Raw genomic sequence first — 20,175 nt, forward strand, 5'->3', positions numbered from 1 at the left:
TCATCCATTTTAAGAAGGAGTATTTAGGTCTTTCCTTAGCCCCACACGTTTTTTTACCCAATTAGGGGTCAAAGCTAATTAAAATCAGTTTACGCTAAATTCTAAAAACGTTTGGAAGGTTAGGGAAAATTTCAAGAGGAGAAAAGGGATAAAAACTTCAAGCATTCAAGAGTTCTTGCTATCTTTGAGGAATTTCTCCAAGGGTTTGATCCGGTATGTAAGTTTTCATAGTGATGGGTTAGTTCACCCGCACTCCATTCATGAGTTTTCTTATTCAATTCGTCCATGAGATTTTGTGTATTAAGTTCTTGATGAATTTTCTTGAGGTTTCGTTCTTCATTCTTTATTATTGGAGTGTGATGAGTTCTTGATGTGAGGGTTTGAGTTTGAGGGTTGTTATTGAGGAAATTGAATAGATTTTTGTTTACTGGTGTTAGGTTTAAGAATCTAAGGATGTTTGGAAGGTATCAAATGATTCTATGTAAATTAGGGCCAAAAATTGAGAGGAAAATTTGTCAAAATGTTCTGGGAGAGGGGTGGCGCGGCGCCCCCAGATGTGCCAGAGGGGCTGGTGTAGGGCGTCTGTAGTATGCCAGAATTGATCCTCTGAAATTGAGGAGTTGGCATCCTACGCTAGGGTCACCTGCCCCCGTCCTTCTTCGTCTTTCGTCCCGTCTGAGTTCTTTAAAAACGTATCTTCATTCTCTCCCCAATTATAACTATCCAAACTACATTTAATCATTGAGAAATCCTATATATCCTTATCATAATTCTTGAATTCACATTTCAAATTCAAGATAGAGTTAAGAGTGATGTTAGAGAGAATCCTTTGAGTCATTTTTGAGAAGTCTTTTACAAACTTTTAAAACTTGTTTTAAGACTTGAGTACTTGAGTATGAGGATGAAGAGAGTTGAGTTCATGTTTTCAAAATCAATATAAGGGAACTAAGTATTTCCAAGTGTAAATGTTTTACATTTAAAACGAGAGGAAACCTTGACTTCCAAATGAGTTCATGAGGAGTTTTTGAGCATAATCTCTCTAGAGAGAACCTTTTGAGTAATAATCTCAAAGTTTGAGGATGAGGAAATGTTTTTGAACATATGAGCATAAGTTATACTATTGGGAGTAGTATTGTGCCCTGATACGGGGATGAGTTCAGACAACTTAAAGTCCTCATAAACCATGTATGGCAACATGGGTAAAGGGTCATACTTTTTGGATGATTCCTTATTGTTTTTAATCATAGCCTGTGGATACACTTAGTTGAGGGTGTCTTATACTCTGGCAAGGTATAGGACAGTTCTGGTAGAGAACCTCCTAAATAACAGGAAATAGTTCTTATTGTATTTTTAAGTACATTGATTTGTTATTTACTGCTTTAAAATATTTCCTTATACTGCATCTTTATTGTTTCTTTTATATTGAATTGAGTCAAGTATCGTTGAGTTGAGTTGAGATGAGGTGAATTTGTTCTTCCTTTTTATTCAGTTCAAGCTTATGTTTGTGTTTTAGAGTTCCCTCTTACATGCTCGCACATTTAATGTATTGACACCATTTTTGGCCTACATCATTTCATGATGCAGATACAACTATTCAGGGTCATCAACAGGCGCCCCGTTGATACCACTCGCAGTTCTAGAGTTGCTTTAGTGAGCCTCCTTGATTTCGGAGGATTCCACTTCTATTTTTAGTCTTATTCACATGTCTTGGGTCTTGTCTCGGCATCTATCACAGTTATTAGAGGCTTCATAGACAGTAATAGTTGAGAAATCTTTTCCCATCTCCCTTGTGATGTTTTAAAGACCTGAGTTGAACAATTATGTTTTGAGTACTTTCAGAGTATACTGAGTTAAACTATCTTATTAATGATATCCTTAAGAGTTGAGTTTGTTTTGAGATTTATATTTCAACTGAGTTAGTCTTCCGCTGAGTATTGAGCCAAGCCAAGGGTTCACTTGGGGGCCACCAATGGTCTCCGAGTGTTAGCCGCGTCCAGGGTATAGGCTAGGGGCGTGACAAGTACAACTACAGTAAGAGGATAATAATCTCCATTGAAGGAGACGGAATAAGCATAGCCCTATAGATTTTTGTAGCTATTGAAGGTGGTGTAAAAAAGAAAGTAGAGTGAAGTGGGTGTTTTTTTCAATTTTTGTAGCTGCATCTTTTTATTTTTAAGTGTAGTGAAGGTTTTAACCGCTGTATATTTAATAAAATTAGAGAAGGGTATAGAAACCCACTCAATTCAATACAATTTGCGGAGGTTGATTATAACCTCGCAATTAAACCACCACAAACCAGGATTTTTTGTAGTGAAGTGGGTCTCACCGATTCCAATTGAATTAGAATCAAATAAGAACAACAATCAGTGATCTTCCAATTGAAGCTTTGGTTATCTAATGGACAAAGAAGTCAAATATAACATACAAACATGAATTAATGTGTAAACTTTAAAAAAGAGTTTATTAATTTTCATAGATATCTTCATATTATAATAAAGTTGATAAGAAATAGGGATGACAATGGGGTGGGACATGTTTACACATATATGGGGCGAGTGGGGTCGAGTGGATTTGACTATATATAGGTGCGGGACATTGTGGGACGGGTCAAAATAAAATAAAATAATTTGTGTGTGGGTATGGTGCAAAGATTTAACAAGATCTGGAAAACTTAATACAATAGTTCATCAATGTTCACAGATATTTTAATGATTTTTTAAATGCAATCTGTTTACACAAAAAATAAATCTAAAACATTCTGCAAATTAGAAAATGGTAACATGTATTTTACTACTGCAAACCTGCAATAACTTAACTAAACTAGGGCATATCGTTCTATTTTTTTTTAATCTGCTAGGCAGTGTGCCTGAGGATAGTTTTTTTATTGGTAAATAAAAACAAAAACCTCAAAGAGAATAGCACAAGGAATGGGGGATATAAGCCTCTACTACTTAATGCATATCGTTCATAAATGAAGATAATTGAGTAATGCATGAAAATAAAAATGAAGAATAAAGTTTAGTTATCATCCTCAAATATGTGTGTGTGCGCGTGTGCGTCTGCATTTGCATGAGCGTGCGTGCGTGTGTGTGTGAACTAAAAAGATAGTTTGCCCGTTTAAATTAACCTGAGTTGTTTTTGATTTGTTTTGTTTTCCATATTTGTCCAACAAACACTTGATAGTTCATCAATTCTTCTTGGATTTATTGTATCTTGTGAAAGTTGTTGACATTGTCATATGACTTTGCTTCCTTAGTCGCATTAATAGGTGTCTTGGAATAAATTCCTAAGTCACATTACCATCTCAACTATGCTCCCTTCCATGTCTCTTTTTTTTTATTTTGTTGCTTCCACTTCTTTGTTGCCTAGATGAGAGATCTTCTTCCTTGGCCAGCTTATCAAAGTATATGTCCAACATGTCCTCTTCATCTTCCCCATCAAACATGTCATTTTCTTTCTTCTTTCTTAACCCTCCGCCTCTATGATTTAATATTGATTGTGGTTCCATCAATGGCAGCAGTGGAAGAACGTGATGCCCTTCTTATTCAAGCGATCAAAGAATCAATCTTCCACCCACTGTTTAACGGATATCATCAACGTGGCAATGTCATTGTCAGTTCTTTAAGAGGAATCGTCGTTGAACGAGATGGAAGAAGCAAAGCCATAGAGACTTTTATAGGTATGAAAAGCGGTGTAAGAAAGAAATTAGAGTGAAATGGGAGTGTTCACTATTCATTAAGGAGAAATGGAGTTTACTTTTCTTTTCTTTTCTTTTTCTTAGAAGACAAGCACCACCTCTTAAAAATATTTATTTGTTTAATTTTTGTAGCTATTTTTTTTTAATTTTCAAGTGTAGCGGAGGTTTTAACCGCTACAAATTTAATAAAATAAGCGAAGGGTATAGAAACCCCCTTACTTCCCTGTAAATTAAATTAAATTAGCAGAGGGTACATAAATTCCCTTAATTCGGTACAATTTGCGGATGTTGATTGTAATCTCGAAATTAAACCTCCACAAATCAGGTGTTTTTTGTAGTGTTCTATTCCATAATCTTTTCAGATTAGAGTTGTTGTATAAAAAAGTAGTAGCATTCACTGCTTCACATTCTTTTTTAGTCCCACCAACTTGGAATGCCTTAAACGGATGTGTGGTAACAGGTAAAACCTGAAGGTTGTTTTCGTCCTTGTAGGAGGAGATTTCAACCATCTATTCTTTTTACAAACACAAACCTTAGGTTAAGGGATGAGAAACTATTTTTGTTGTGCTAATTTATGGCTGACACAAAATTAAGTTTTAATTACTTTAATTAATGGAAGCTACATATTTAGGTTTTTAGCCGCTTAATTTGGATACAATCTTAAATTTATGACTTGTACATCATCTAGAAATATCCATGCATGTTTATAAGAAATAAATATAAATATTAGAAAGGTATGCTGGTGAATGTAACTTGTAACTTCATCAAATGATATTTCCGCATTAAAAAGTGACTAAAGAAATTACTTTATAGGGTTTCAAACAAACTTGGAATAGAAAACATTATGACTTACTGGTCCTAAGGAAATAAATGCACTTGTTGGAAAAGGTAACAAATACTTCATCAGATTTGAGATATTAGTAGAACAATTGTTGCAATCATTATGGTCTGGCACTATAACCGGTTTCTCCAGATTTACTGCATGCTCAAGTAAGAACTTCAAGAATTGATGGAGCTTTGTTGCGTCAGATGTATATGTATGACAACTTAATGGTATAACCTTGACATTGTTCATATTATATAGGGAAACTTTGAATACGTTTTCTTCAATGGAAAGGTACTTTTTGTCTTCCGACAAATCAATCTCTTCGTCTTCATAATAGGGGTAATACTATAGATACCAAAGAAGGACAAATTAGGTTAGTCGTTGTAGCTGTAGGGGATCAATATACATTTGACATAAAGATATCCTGAAGTAAGAAAAGAATAGAAAACATACCATCCTATCAGGAAATATCATCAAATTTTCCAACTTAGGAGTTGAACTTAAGAGGTTGTCTAGTAGGGGGAATGGAAATTTTGAAATACAAGAACTTATTATCAACCATTTGCATTCCAACAATGGTAAGGAGGTGTCTTCCACTTCAAACATCAAAATGGAAATCACCTAAACAGAAGAATGATTCAACATATAAAACAAGAGATCTATTCACAATCAACATAAAATGACTGGAAACATTTGGGACTGATAACTAACCTTGATAAACCAGGATGAGAGTATTAGTTCATTAGCACAACGAGCGCTTACCAAAAGATCTTTCACTATGTTCTCATCCATTTCATCTTATTCGTCACAGTAGAGATCAAGATTGGCATGGTTCAAAAATGAAAAGTCCCTCAACTTAATTCTCGTATCATTAAAAACCCCAGAAATCGTTAAATGTTCAACATATGGAGTAGCAATTTCAAAGCAACATGTATCACCTTCGAATGAATATCAATCCCCGTAAGGATGAACGTGATAGATCAATTCCAGTCACCTACATTTTGGAGAAGTCATGTGCAAACGATTGAAACCACAAAATTCGCGTAGCCTCAAAGATTCCAATTGAGGATAATTTGGCATTATTTGCTTAATGTGTTCATCCCGGAGAAACAAATCTTCCAGCGTCAAACTCTTTATAGATGTCCAAATTAGTACACACTCTTCAAATATTTTGCAATTCTCAGAGTTGAGTTTTAGAATGAATGAACTACTACAGAGAACTTCAGGTATGCTATAGGGTTGATCATGATCCGTCGGATAAACAGTATACCGTATATTCAAGTGTAAATCCACCACTTTCTTATTCACAGCAAACTCAAGTCACTTCTCAATTACCGGAAAATAAGACACACCATCATCATATTTGAACACAAAGTTTAGACTAAACTTTTTAAGTGTATAGCAGCTAAGGAGAGGTAGTACATTATTCGTTAAGGAAATAAATTTGTGCACTGTCGAGCTATCTGGATGACAATACTCCTCGTTGTCATATACAATGTTGTTGATACAAGTCCACAAGTATTGCCAATCTTTAGAGAGAATAGTTGTTCTGAACGTATCTATTATGGGCAATAAAGAAAGAACTTTGATAATAAGAGCACAAGGTAGCTTACTAATCCTATCAATTTCTTCACATTCTGTCTCAATCTTCACTTTTTTCTAACTAAGTTTTCAATAAGCTGACTTTCAGAGTTGCCAGGAAATTGGTCTTGGTTCCTCATGTTGTTCAAACTATATTACTATTGCTACTTGAAATCACAACGTCAGTGAACCACTCAACCATTAAAAAAATACACTTGAATTTGTTTGTGAAGAAACCCATGTATTTATAGACAACAAAGAATAGCGTAAACACGTACTTATTATGCCTTATCGGAAAGGTCAAAACCCCTTGGAATAGTCACAGTCCTTTGGAATAGTCACAACCTTTTCAAAAAGTCACAAGAAAAGTGCAATTCTTCAAAAAATCACAACTATTCATAAAAGTTTCAACTGTTCATTTTTCATTTACACAATTTAACACCCATCAAGTCATGATGCACTTCTCTTTTGTTGAGAAACAACACAGAGCTAAGAAGGGGTGGAAATTATCAGACATCAATACTGAGAATAAATTTACTTGTAACTATAATTTCTATAGATAATTTCTGTTTCTTTTTTTGTTCATTCTTTTTTAATGTGATAAAATATATGATATTTATTAATATATTTTTATTTTAAAAATATGGGTCGGGAAAGGGAAAATGAAGGAGGAGATTACAATTAAGGTGAGGAATTGATCTCACCAAAAAAGTGAAAACTTAGCAGTCAATGCTACTAAGATTATCCCATGTAATAGTATATAATTACAGTTTGAGGCGATTATAAACCATAAAGAAAGGGCAATAAGGAATTTAAACTTTAAGTTCACAAGTCCTGTATTTTAGTAAACAAAATTATTCATCAAAATTTAAACACAAAACTTAAGAAATGAAATTAGGATAAATGAGACATACACAATATAGACTTTGGTTTCCCTTTCAAAATCTTGATTCTTTTTTTTTTTTTTGTTGTTTGTATGTTTTCATTAACGGGCTAATGCCACACTACTTATATAGTGGCTATGGTGTTAACCATTTAATTTTTTCTATTTTTGGTCTGAATTTTTTGTTCATAGATAGTATATATATATATATATATATATATATATAAATAAATTAATCAATGAGATCTAGACATTCAAGATAATTATGTCATTAATGGTTATTAGTTGATTATTATTCCTAAATAGGTTGTTGATGTCATGCTAAAATCATCATTGACGTAATAATTTACTTCTTAAATATTTGAAAAAGGTATACACCCTCGTTTCAATTTGTCAGACCTACTTTCCTTTTATATCCATTTAAAATATAATTATTATTTTTATTTTTATATATTTAAAAACTAGAAATGTCAGATACATGCATCTGATGGCCAAAATTTGACACGATGATAATTTTGAAAACCCGTGAAAATGCACGCATTAGGCCCTAAATAAATAATTTTTTTTATTGTATTACATTTAATAAATTTGACTAATAAAATACAATAGAAAAATACATTCAACTTTTTCATCTTTTGAAAGTGGTAAAAGAAAATTATAAAGTGAATCTATAAGTGACATGTGTTACAATTAAACAGTTACCTCTAGGGTTCCATTTCCAAAGTCCTTGTTAAACCATATGGTAAGGCTATTCCTAGAACAATCGTGTGTCACTTCTCAAGGGCTATTTTGTTATTTTACTAAACCCATGGAAATTAAATACCTCTTCATGTGTTTTCTACCTTCCCACCTAGAAATTTTCTCCTTCATAAGCTTCCAAATGGTTTAATGGTTTCTCTGCACTGAAAGTTTCATCGAGTTTTTCTTTTTCCATTTTATAATTTTTTTAGTTTGCAATTCAATAGCTTTCTCGGGTTTTAGATTTTGCTATCATGGAGAAAGCTGAAGAAAACACAAGAACTTCAAATGTAGCTAATGAAAATGTGGAATTTAGGTTTTTCATAGAATGGTAACTTTGATGTTCACTCGAAATCCATTTCATCCATTAAGGAGGGGTATTTAGGACAAAGAAGTCAAATATAAAATACAAACATGAATTATTGGGTAAACTTTAAAAAAGAGTTTCTTAATTTTCAGATATATATTCATATTATAATAAAGTTTATAAGAAATAGGGATGACAATGGGGCGGGACATGTTTACACATATATGGGGTGGGGTGGGGTCGAGTGGATTTGACTATATGTGGGGGCGGGACAGAGCGGGACGGGTCAAAATAAAATAATTTAATTTGTGTGTGGGTATGGTGCAAGGATTTAACATGATCTGGAAAACTTAATCCAATAGTTCATCAATGTTCATAGATATTCTAATGATTTTTAAAAGCAATCTGAAATATATCATTTAAACTAAAAATAAATCTAAAACATTCTGCAAATTAGAAAATGGTAACATGTATTTTACTACTACAATTCTGCCATTACTTAACCAAACAAATGTATATCGTTATATTTTTTTTATTTTTTTTAATCCGCTAGGCAGAGTGCCTAGGGCTAATTTTTTTATTGATAAATAAAAACAAAAACCTAAAAGAGAATAGCACAAGCAATGGGGGCTATGCCTTACCTTTCTAATCATAATGAGATAATAAACCTGTACTACTTAATGCATATCGTTAATAAATGAAGATACTTAAGTAATGCATGAATATAAAAATGAAGAATAATGTTGAGTTATCAGCCTCAAATATGTGTATGTGTGTGTGTGTATGTGTGCGCGTGCGTGCGTGCGTGTGTGTGAACTACAAAGATAGTTTGCCCGTTTAAAGTAACCTGAGTTGTTTTCTATTTGTTTTCTTTTTCAAATTTGTCCAACAAACGCTTGATAGTTTATCAATTCTTCTTGGATTTATTGGATCTTGTTAAAGTTGTTGACATTGTCACATGATTTTGCTTTGTTAGTCGCATTAATAGGTGTCTTGGAATAAATTCCTAAGTCACAGTACCATCTCAACATGCTCCCTTCCATGTCTCTGTTTTTTTTATTTTGTTGCTTCCACTTCTTTGTTGCCTAGATGAGAGATCTTCTTCCTTGGCCAGCTTATCAAAGTATATGTCCAACATATCCTCTTCATCTTCCCCATCAGACTTGTCATTTTCTAAGTCAATATCATGGCTAAATTTTTTTTTAAAGTTATCAATTGTCACTGCCATCGAAGGATTTTCCTTACTTGTAGGCACAAATTCGGATGCTTGAGGACTTAACTTACTCATAAGAGGTGAAGTCAAGTTTTCCTTTTCGTCAACTAAATCTACCCATACAGAAATACTCATTTTCCTTGTTTTTCTTTAAAAACATTCAAATCATTTTTTGCCTCCTCTCAAATCCAAAAGAACCATGATAGGTGTATTTAGACTAATTTCATTACTAGCTATCTTCTTTCTAAGAATGAACTCATTTTCATATATCAAAATAACTTGTTATTAACATGTTTCCTATTATTATTCAAGTCTCAAGTAACAAAGCCCAAATTATTAACGTCTTTTTCAAACTGGACATAACTTGGTGTGTGCACTGAAGTACACCAGTAAGAGGTTGGGATTTGCCTAAAGTACTCCAAAATTCAGCAGATAATTCATTTGTACCATGTATCATCTCTTGTTTTTACTACTCTCATATCGCAACACGTCAAATTTAGTACATTCAACTACAATGATGCTTCTATTAAACTCAACCTCTGCAGAACCTTTTGGTGCAAAATTTGATTGCATGAGGACTTAGAACCACCATTTTTTATTAGACCAAAGTCCATTCGTTATTGGAATTTTTTGCAGTGGAGTTGGCTTATTTAACCACAACTATATTAGGCGAACCCAACAATCCATCTTTCCCAACACTGCGCCTAGCAACCTTAATCCACTTGCCATTGTTCCCCAGATTCTCTTCATTATTAGAGTTAAAAGTTGTAGCTTCTTTAGAACTATAAGCAAAAGCTTGATCAATAGTAGCATCCCTAGATACCCCCCCTCCCCCAAATTATTTTGAGCATCTCTTCCTTCATCAGAATTATCATCTGGGACCAACTGTCCCTCTTATTCTTTGTTGCTTTCGTTCTGAAATTTAGCATTTATAATCTCCCTTAAATCAACTTGATATTGCTCCACATGTGTACCTTTATCCAATGCATTATTCTGATTCTTATAACACTAACCTTATCGAGAAACACATGACATCTATTTTCATCATGCCACTGTCGTTTACAAGGTGTACAGTACCTTGGGATATTATCATAAACAAAATCTTGATAATGTTCAATTATTTTTGCGTCCATGGAGAATAATTTATTTTTTTTATCCAGTACATCTAAAATGACTTTAACTTTAGTAGTGCTTGTCCTAGTACGTTCTTGAGTTGCTTTATCTACAACAATTGGTTTCCCAACGGATGAATCAATTGATAAAAGTGATTTTTTGGCAAAAGATTTGGCGGCATATCTGGAAAAGATATCCATGTCAATGCTTTCGATGTTTTTTTCCTTAGGATTGAACTATATAGTCCAAAGAAAAGTTCTAAATAGAAACTGTTCACCATTGAATTTGATATAACAAGAATTTCTCTACAAAACTTGAACGAAGTCTTCATATAAATCAAACCTGATCAAGAGATGATGAAACTAAAGTTGTACAATGTTACAATGACTTTTAATATCGAGTTTCTTTGGAATAACCATGTTCAATACATGCAAATTTGTTTTCCATAAGAGAATTTGAGAATTACGGCTTGATGTAGTTCTTCCTCTATGCTGAATTCATTAACTTTATCTATGGTGAATTCTATGGTTGGCTCCCCATGAAAAAAATTAATTAGTTTCAACTCAGTTTTGGATATAGGTATGGTAGAAGAATTGATTTCCGGTTGTGCGACCTATGTTGATTTATGTGTTGAACCAATAGTATTTTGAATATATATGTTGTGGTAGTGTTTTGTCTACAACGTGAGGCTGTGACACGGCTAAAACAACCATGAGATTTTCTGCCCTTAAAAATCCATGAGATCGGAGAAGCGAGCCTGGGTTTAGGTTTCAGGAGAAGCAAGCATTAAAAAAAACTTGATTTCCATTATACAAATAATTTCTATTGATTTAGCTTAGTGATTATATAATTAATATTTTACAACATTGCATTAAAAAAGAACCATCATCAAGATATTGAGTTCTCTAACTAATCTCTATATATGTTGATAGATACTCGAGAAATTGAGTCCTCATAGGAGAAATAAATTAATGATGACATGCTACTATTCTGAGTAAAGTTTTGGTAATGTAAAAGTGAACTTGGTTCATAAGCCTGTACCAGAACTGAGATAAAAGAGCGGGAAAGAAGAAATAACGTATAAAAGACACACTCCTAATTAAGGCAAAATAGTGAAGAGTACTCCTTAAAAGTAAAGGAAAACTTTTTAGGAAAAGAATTACTTTCCTGGTAGAATTGAATTAGGGTTTAATCCACCCTTAAAAAAGGATCATTGACAAAGAGAAAAACAACTTTTGCAATTCATAAATCGAGAGAATTTTGTGGCGAGAACAGTGCGGCGCTAAAGAACATACGACAGAAGATAGAAGAAATAGAGTTAGGTTTTTCTTTCTACAGGCTAAGTTTGCATCGGTTCCTCTTAGAATTATTGTTTAGAGATAATTGTTCTAAGAGTCAAAGAAAACTTTTGAGGTTTTGTAACAAGAAGTGAGTTTGGTTTCTTATAGAGTAGAGTATACAATTATAATTAATCCTTGAACAATTTAAGTAAACTATAGAGGTGAGGTACTAGAGTTACTGTTTGATTATAAAGTTGTAATCTAAAGTTGTTCTTTAAAGTTGGTGAAGTTTGGTGAAAAATCCTTCGAATGTAGGTCGTGGTTTTCCTTCTCTTGAGAAAGGAGGTTTTCCATGATAACATATGTGTTTTATTGTGTTGCATTTTTGTCTATCCTAAGTTAAACAAGAACCTAGTTCTTGTTTAGGTGGTCAATGTTTCTTCAATTAAAGAAGGTAAAACTGACTTTTAAAAAAAAAATTGGCAATCCATTCATTGCCACTTCTTCCTTTAGAGAGCATGTGCCAAAGGGGTGTCAAGGGACACTATATATGTAACACCCCGTATGTTAGAACTAACCAAATTGCAGGTTTCCAAGAGTTGCAGATGCAACCCACGGTTGCCACCAACGGACCGTAAGGTGACGCACAGTCTGTGCTGGTGGTCCGTGGGTGGCCACCTGCAGCCCTCCCCAGAATTAGCCAGAATTTTTTTCCAAGGGTCGACCAACAGCCGGACCTATGGACCGTAGATCAAATCACGGGTTGTGGTCCACATCCGTGAATCAGACCCCCTTGATGCAGTCTCCCAGTTACGATCGACGGGTCACCAGGATGGACTGTCGGTCCATCCACAGACCGTTAGTCTGGTCCATCGGAAACCACGACAAATTTTAAGTCAGGGGTCTTTGGGTCTTTTCCCTATGCATTGGACCCCTAAACTACGTCGTTTAGCCCCTAAAATATGTAGTTTAGGTCAGTTTTAGCCTAGAAACATAATTAGAACTTACCCAAGTCAGATCATTCACCAAAACTTAGAAAAATCTTAGAACGCAGAGGAGAAAGAGTCGACCAGCCCTAGTCCAAGAACAAAGCAAGGTTTTATCCATTCAACCCCTGAAATCGAAAGATTTCTCTGTGGAATTCATCACCAGGTATGTGGGATTTCACTTGTGGGTTCCTTTCACCCATTAGGTACCTAAATTTTAGTCAGAATCTTTATTCCCTTACTATTATCCAGACCTAGGGTTTCTTAAATGTTAGAAATTGTTCGGTTTTAGCTGTGAGAATCATCCAAATCAGCTTATCATGAATTTAGTATGGTTTTTCCATAGATTCTATTATAAATTCAGAACCCTAGCTATGTAGTTCTCTTAGTTCATGAATTACACATGCTAGGCCAAATATTTCAGATATACATGCCTCAGTTTTCAAATATTTCATTATTAGTATATTAATGTTGCATTCTCAGTTAGCATGTCAGTTTTGAGTAATCCAGTATTTCAGAAAATCAGTTATAATGTGTTAATTACATAATCAATTAGGAGAAGATTAATAAAGCGTTGGCATAGGGTCAATCACCCTCATAGTCCCAGAACTACGTGCCCCGTAAGTTATAAGTCTCCTCTATGGGCATCATTTTAGTGATCACACCAATCATGCCACTATACCTTTGGCAGGGTATATTTGGTCCTCTAGATGGGGTGGGTCACGACCCGAGCTACCCTCGAGACGCGGACACAGGACCTAGATCACAAGTGACCTCAAGCTAACGCTATTAGCATAACATGAACACAGTAAGAATAATAATAACTGATGCTGAAGCTAATCATAAGTAAATCTGAAATGATAGGGAAATACCCCCATATACTAAACTGCATATATCAAATTTGAGAGTTTCAATACAAAAGAAATATCAAACTCAAATACTAAACTGAATCTAACTATGTCTGAAAATAGCCTCTAACTGACTAGAAGTACTGTGGCATGCCCAAGCTAAGTCTAGCAAAACTGAAACTTAAAGACTGAAATACTGAAATATATAACATGACTATTGTCGTCGAAGAATGAGGACTCACCAGTGATGCTGCTGAACTGGAGATCGGGAAACCGATATAAGTGTGATCTAGATGCTAAGAACCTGAACCTACATCACAAGAAGATGTAGCGTAGAGTATGCGTCAGTACTTGAAAGGTACTGAGCATGCAGGATAGAGTAAAACTGAAATAAACATATAACTGAACAAGCAATAAAGCAAGAGTATAATCTGAACAGGATATAAATACTAACTATACTGACATGTGGTCAATGCAATGGAGTCTAACTGAATTGTGGGAGCTACTAATTACCGATAATAAAACCACATGAGCTAAATGTGGAGTCCGATGTATACGCCTCATTGAGAGGACCCAATACACCCGGTTAAAAGTATAGAGGCATGCTAGCGTGATCACTAAAATGATGCCCATAGAGAGGACTTTCAACCTACGTGCCTCGTAGTTCTGGGACTATATGGGTGACTGACTTGTCACGCCCCGAGCCTACACCCTAGGTGAGATTGACACTCGAAGACCATTTGCTGGCCCCAAGCGAGCCCTTGGCCTGGCTTACTTAACTCAGCAAAAGACTTAAACTCAACAAAGGTAAGTTCATATAATAAACTGGAATGTTATAAAGGAACATTCAACTGGCCATTAAGGCAAACTCAAGTCTCAACATGGAATAATGACAATGAAAATACTAAACAACTAACATATGACTGTCTATGAAGCCTATAATAAAAACTGAGATGGATGTTGGGACAAACCCCACAACATCTTAATGAAATAAACTAGAAAATAATGAAATAGATCCTCCGAAATGCAAGGAGGCTCACCAACAAACTTTGAACTGCTCACTGGATCAACGATGCACCAGAATGCCGATCCTAGTTACCTGTGTTTGCATCATAAGACGATGCAGGCCAACTGGCATCAATACATTGAATGTACGAGTATGCGAGTTGGAAAACTAAACATAACAGAGTCTTGAAAAGGATATGAAAGAAACACTTACCGTAGCTCTTCTCAACTCATGAATACTTGACTGAACGCATTTCATTATAAAGCAGTTTAAGACAAGTGCAATATAAAGAAAAAGAAAACTATTTAAAACATGCTGTCAACTCATAATCATAAAATCATAAAAAAACATATCACGATCACTATCAAAGTCTACTTGTGCAATGCATGAATAAAATCCCATACCCCCATCCATACTAAGCAGAACCCCTTGAGGAACCATGCCATTATTGTTATGGGAGTTTCTCTAATCGACAACCAACACTTAAGAATTATACTGATGACACAATGTTATTAGCCCTATGCTGCCCGGGCCATCCTATACCTTGCCGTGGTATAGGACCTGAACTACTAATTGGATCCACTAGTCTATGCGAAAAGGATTCAGTTAAAAAGTATGACCCTTTTCTACTGATGATTGCTACATGGTTTATGGAGACTTGAGTTAATGTGAACTCGCATCCCCATATCGGTGCTCAATACTACTCCCAGAATATAATATTAGCTCTTATGTTTAAAAATATACTTCTTCTGTGATTTGAGATTAGTGCTCAAAAACTTAGCTCAAAGGCTATCTTGGAAATCAATGTTTCCCCTCTTGCTTAATTATGAAAGCATTTACTCTTTTTTAAAAACTAGCCCGAAGGCTCTTTGGAAATCGAGGTTTCCTTTCTTGTTTAAATGTGAAAACATTTTAAACTCTTTGGGAATACATAGTCCCCATATAAATTTGAAGAAATGAACTTCAACTCTTTACTCTTTGCTTAACATGAAATTTATATCTTAGAACAAAGTTAAAACATTTGGGATAGACTTTTGGAAAACTCTAAGAGCTTCTCTAGACTTGACTCATACTTCTCTTGACTTTGATCCTAAATTTCCTTGAATTGGATTATGGATTCAAGGTTCATGATCTCATGTTTATGGATGATTTCATGATGTTCAGATGTACCTTAGAGTGTTGGAATCAACTAGAAAATATAGGTTCATTGCTAAGGAACAAGTACGAAAAGGTAGGGAATGAATAGGGAGAACTGGCGTCCCTGGCGTTCTGAGAGGCGGGGGGCGCCAGCCCTCAACATTCAGAGACCAAGATGGGGCGCTCTGGCTCGCGCGTCGCCCCAGAGCCCCACATTCAGGGACTACTTTGAAGTTGAGCTACGAGTTATGGCCATTTGAAGTTGACCAAAACTCAACTTTTCCTAACTTAAACAAATTTCCATATTTTCATTCTTTCCAAAAATGATTATTTCCAATTACTAGATTCTTCCTAGTTATTTCAAATTGCGATATGTTACAATATCTCCCCTTGGGAACATTCGTCCCCGAATGAGATTAATTTTACTAGGCTAAGGGTATCACATCAAACATACAGTTTAAACACCCAGCAAACACCATCCAGTTTTGACATGCCAGCTTAATATCAATGCCAAGAATAGGATTAGTACCTTAATTTGGAACTTCTCTGGCTTCGAAGAGAGGTGGGTATCTCTTTTTCCTATCCTCTTTATCTTCTCAAGTAGCTTCTCTACAAACTGATTCATCCACAGAACTTTGACCTGATGCTACTTCCTTAGTCCTCAACTTGCGAACTTGGCGATCTAGAATCTGAACCGGAACCTCCTCATAAGATAAGCTATCCTTGATACCAATATCCTCAGTTGATATGATAAGTGAAGTATCTCCCATGCACTTCTTCAACATGGAGATGTGGAACACAGGATGGACTGTTGCTAACTCTGGTGGTAGCTCTAACTCATAAGCTACATTGCCAATCCTCTTGGATATTCTGTAAGGGCCAATATACAGGGGACTGAGCTTCCCGTTCTTACCAAATCTCATAACACCCTTCATGGGTGAAACTTTCAAGTAACTCAATTATCTACCATTGGTACACACAGCCTACCTTGATATCTCAATACACCATCTCCCCCTTGTTCAAAAGTCATCACTTTTTGCTTATGAACATTTGCCTTTAATTCAAGCAAGATAAGGTCTTGGTCTTTATTTTCTTTAACTTCTGACACTAGAGATGATTCAGCCCCATTCAACACCATTACTTCTCCTTCTGTGGAATCCATTAGTCGGACTCCTAAGCGTGCAAGTCTATGCACATCTTTCGCTAACTCTCTCTTTTCTTCATCAACATGAGCCATACTACCCATAGACAACCCACTCAAGTCATCAACAACAACATCAGCCTTATCTGGGTGATAAAGAATACTCATGTCATAATCCTTGAGTAATTCTAACCACCTCCTTTGTGTAAGATTAAGTTGTTTCTGAGTGAACACATATTGAAGACTTTTGTGATCAGTGAATACATCAATGTGCACACCATACTAGTAATGACGCCATATCTTCAAAGCAAATACTAGAGCAGCCAACTCTAAGTCATCGGTGGGGTAGTTCTTCCTGTGAACTTTCAACTATCTGGAGGCATAAGCTATAACTTTGACATTCTGCATTAAGACACAACCCAACCTAACTTTAGATGCATCACAGTACACCACAAAACATTGAGTACCTTCTGGTAAAGTCAAAACTGGGGCAGTAGTCAACCTCTTCTTCAATGCCTGAAAGTTTTTCTCACAAGCTTCAAACCATTGACATTTCACTGTCTTTTGAGTTAACTTGGTCAAATGGGATGAAATAGACGAGAACCCCTCTACGAACCTTCTATAATAGCCAGCCAAACACAAGAAACTCCTAATATCAGTTGGAGATGTGGGTCTAGACCAATTCTGCACTGCCTCAATTTTCTAAGTATCAACTTTAATTCCTTCTCCAAACATAATATGGCCTAAGAATGCCAAAGACTCAAGTCAAAATTCACATTTCGAGAACTTAACATACAACTCCTTATCTTTCAAAGACTGGAGAACTATTCTGAGATGGTCAGCATGATCTTCTTCATTCCTTGAATAAATTAGTATGTCATCAATAAAGACGATAACAAACATTTCTAAGTAAGGTTTGCAGACTCTATTCATAAGGTCCACAAACACTGTTGGTGCATTGGTCAAACCAAATGACATGACCAAAAACTCATAACGACCATAACTGGTTCTGAAAGTTGTCTTTGGAATGTCACATTCCCTTACTCTTAGCTAATGATAGCCTCATTTGAGGTCAATTTTCGAGAAACGGGAAGCACCCTGAAGCTGATCGAAAATATCATCAATTCTCCGAAGAGGATACTTATTCTTGATGGTAACCTTGTTCAACTGACGGTAATCTATGCACATCCTAAGGGAACGATCTTTCTTTCTCACAAAAAAGACCGGAGCGCCCCAAGGTAAGATACTTGGTCGAATGTTGCCCTTATCTAATAGATCCTTTAACTACACTTTCAACTCCTTCAACTCTGCTGGTGCCATTCTCTATGACGGAATAGAGATAGGACGAGTATCTAGAAGAGTGTCTATACCGAAGTCTATTTCTCTCTCAGGAAGGACTCCAAGAAGATCATCACGAAAGACTTCTTGAAACTCTCGTACTACCGAAACTAACTGAATACGAGGTATCTCAATACTGGAGTCATTAACTCGGACTAAGCGATAGACACACCCCTTAGAAACTAACATTCTTGCCTTAAGGTACGAAATGAAACGACCCTTAGGCACTGTTGAACTGTTTTTCTACTCTAAGGCTGGCTTATTTTGAAACTGAAACTTAACTACTCGAGTTAATCAACGGAGGCATAATAGGCATGAAGCCAGTCCATACCAAGAATGACATCAAAATCTACCATGTCTAACTCAACTAAATAAGCCATGGTGTCTATGCAATGGATGGAAATGAAAAAATCACTTTAAAATCACTCAGCTAGAATAGACTCCCCAACAAGTGTAGAAACACAGAAGGGTTCACACAGTTTCTCAGGAATAACATCGAACTTATTTGCAACACAAATGGTTACAAAAGATAAACTTGCTCCTTGGTCTAGCAAATCATTAACATCAAAAGTAAAGACTTGGATAATACTAGTGACCACATCTGGTGAATTATCTTACTTTTGGCGACTATTAATGGCATACAAACGATTTTTTCCCTGCAGTACCTCAAGTAGCTCATCGAGGTGCAGGTCTGTCTAGTGGAGCAACTGAAGAAAGATGGGCCCTATTGCCCCTATTACCATTACCTTGCATGTTCTCAGGACACTCCCTCATAAAATAACCGTTCTGACCACACTTGAAACAACCAGTAGAGCCCTCACGACAAACACCTGAGTGGTTTCTGCTACACTTAGCACATGCAGGAGGCTTACTACCCCTTTGTGCCATACTGCCTTGAGAATAGGTAGGTTTTGCTGTGAAACTATGGGAATTCTGACTATTATACTCACTTTTGTTCTTAGGTGCAGGTGCACTAGAAGATGATGGGGCAAGCCCCTTATGTTTCTGTTGGAAGGCAGACCAGTTCGCACTACTCTTTTGTTGCCTGAACTCGTTCCTTGATGTCTTAGCCCTCTCATTCTTAAACTCTTGTCTATACTTCATGTTATCCTCCTCAACTTGTTGCACATATATCATAAGCCTTTCTATGTCCATATTCCCTATCAACATTGCTGCCTTGCCTTCCTTGCATGACTGACGAGACAACCCAACAACAAATAAACTAATCCTGCTCCTCATGTCAGCAACCATCTCCGGGGAATAGCGGGAAAGTTGCGCGAACTTCAGACTGTACTTATGAACACTTATAGACTCTGGATTAAGGGTGAGAAACTCTCTTATCTTTGGCTCTCGCAACTCACGGAGAAAGAAAAGTCCCATGAGAGCACTCTCAAACACAGCCCAACTCACTATTGCGCATCCACAACCCTATTCTTTTTCCATTGGTCGAACTAAACTCTAGCGATACCCTTCAGTTGGTATGAAGCTAGTTCCACCCTCTCAGAACTCCACATTCATGGAATGCTTTGGGGTACGCTGGCTGAGGCGACGCCCCACCCCCTACCCCAGGTGCTTGACGACTTTTCTTCTCCATTTTTCATCTCTAAACCCTCTAAACTTCAATGGTTATTTCCCCAAACACTAAGGATCATTTAAACCCTCAATATAAGATAGATTCAAACCGAAATTACACCCGGAAACATGAATCAAATCGCATGAAACTTCAACAAAACAACCCACAAGAATTCAAACGAATTTCATCAAGGACTCAAAGTATTTGCTTTCAAATCACACATATTTCGCTGAATTGAATCATGATTGGTCGTGGGTGAACTAACCCAACACTATGTTATCTCACATACTTTTTTAGGGATCACCCTCAACGAAATCCACAAGTTATCCTTGACGAAATCGACGAATCCTTCTTCCATTTCTCCTTTCTCCTCTTTTCTCTTTTCTCCAAGCCCTACCGTGAACTCTAACTTTTCTAAACTGACCAAAATCTGGTTTTAACCCAATTACTCTCCTAAAAACTAATTAGAATAATTAGGTAAGGAAAAGACTAAATAACCCTTCTAAAA

At 35.9% G+C, this 20,175-nt stretch overlaps 2 protein-coding genes and 1 non-coding gene across 3 annotated transcripts in view; all 3 read right to left on the bottom strand.

Moving 5' to 3' along the window:
- Nucleotides 1-20,175, bottom strand: part of LOC125849128 (pterin-4-alpha-carbinolamine dehydratase 2, mitochondrial) — a 179,353-nt gene that overhangs the window by 145,496 nt on the left and 13,682 nt on the right. The gene's annotated exons all lie outside the window — the stretch shown is intronic.
- LOC125847223 (uncharacterized) overlaps nucleotides 1-20,175 on the bottom strand; it is a 923,078-nt gene that overhangs the window by 83,025 nt on the left and 819,878 nt on the right. The window lies entirely within an intron of this gene.
- Nucleotides 4,100-4,225, bottom strand: LOC125849634 (U6atac minor spliceosomal RNA). Its single transcript, XR_007444707.1, has one exon. It is a non-coding gene; the product is annotated as a U6atac minor spliceosomal RNA (small nuclear RNA).

This window comes from Solanum stenotomum, chromosome 12 (assembly GCF_019186545.1).
Source record: "Solanum stenotomum isolate F172 chromosome 12, ASM1918654v1, whole genome shotgun sequence".
NCBI lineage: Eukaryota > Viridiplantae > Streptophyta > Magnoliopsida > Solanales > Solanaceae > Solanum > Solanum stenotomum.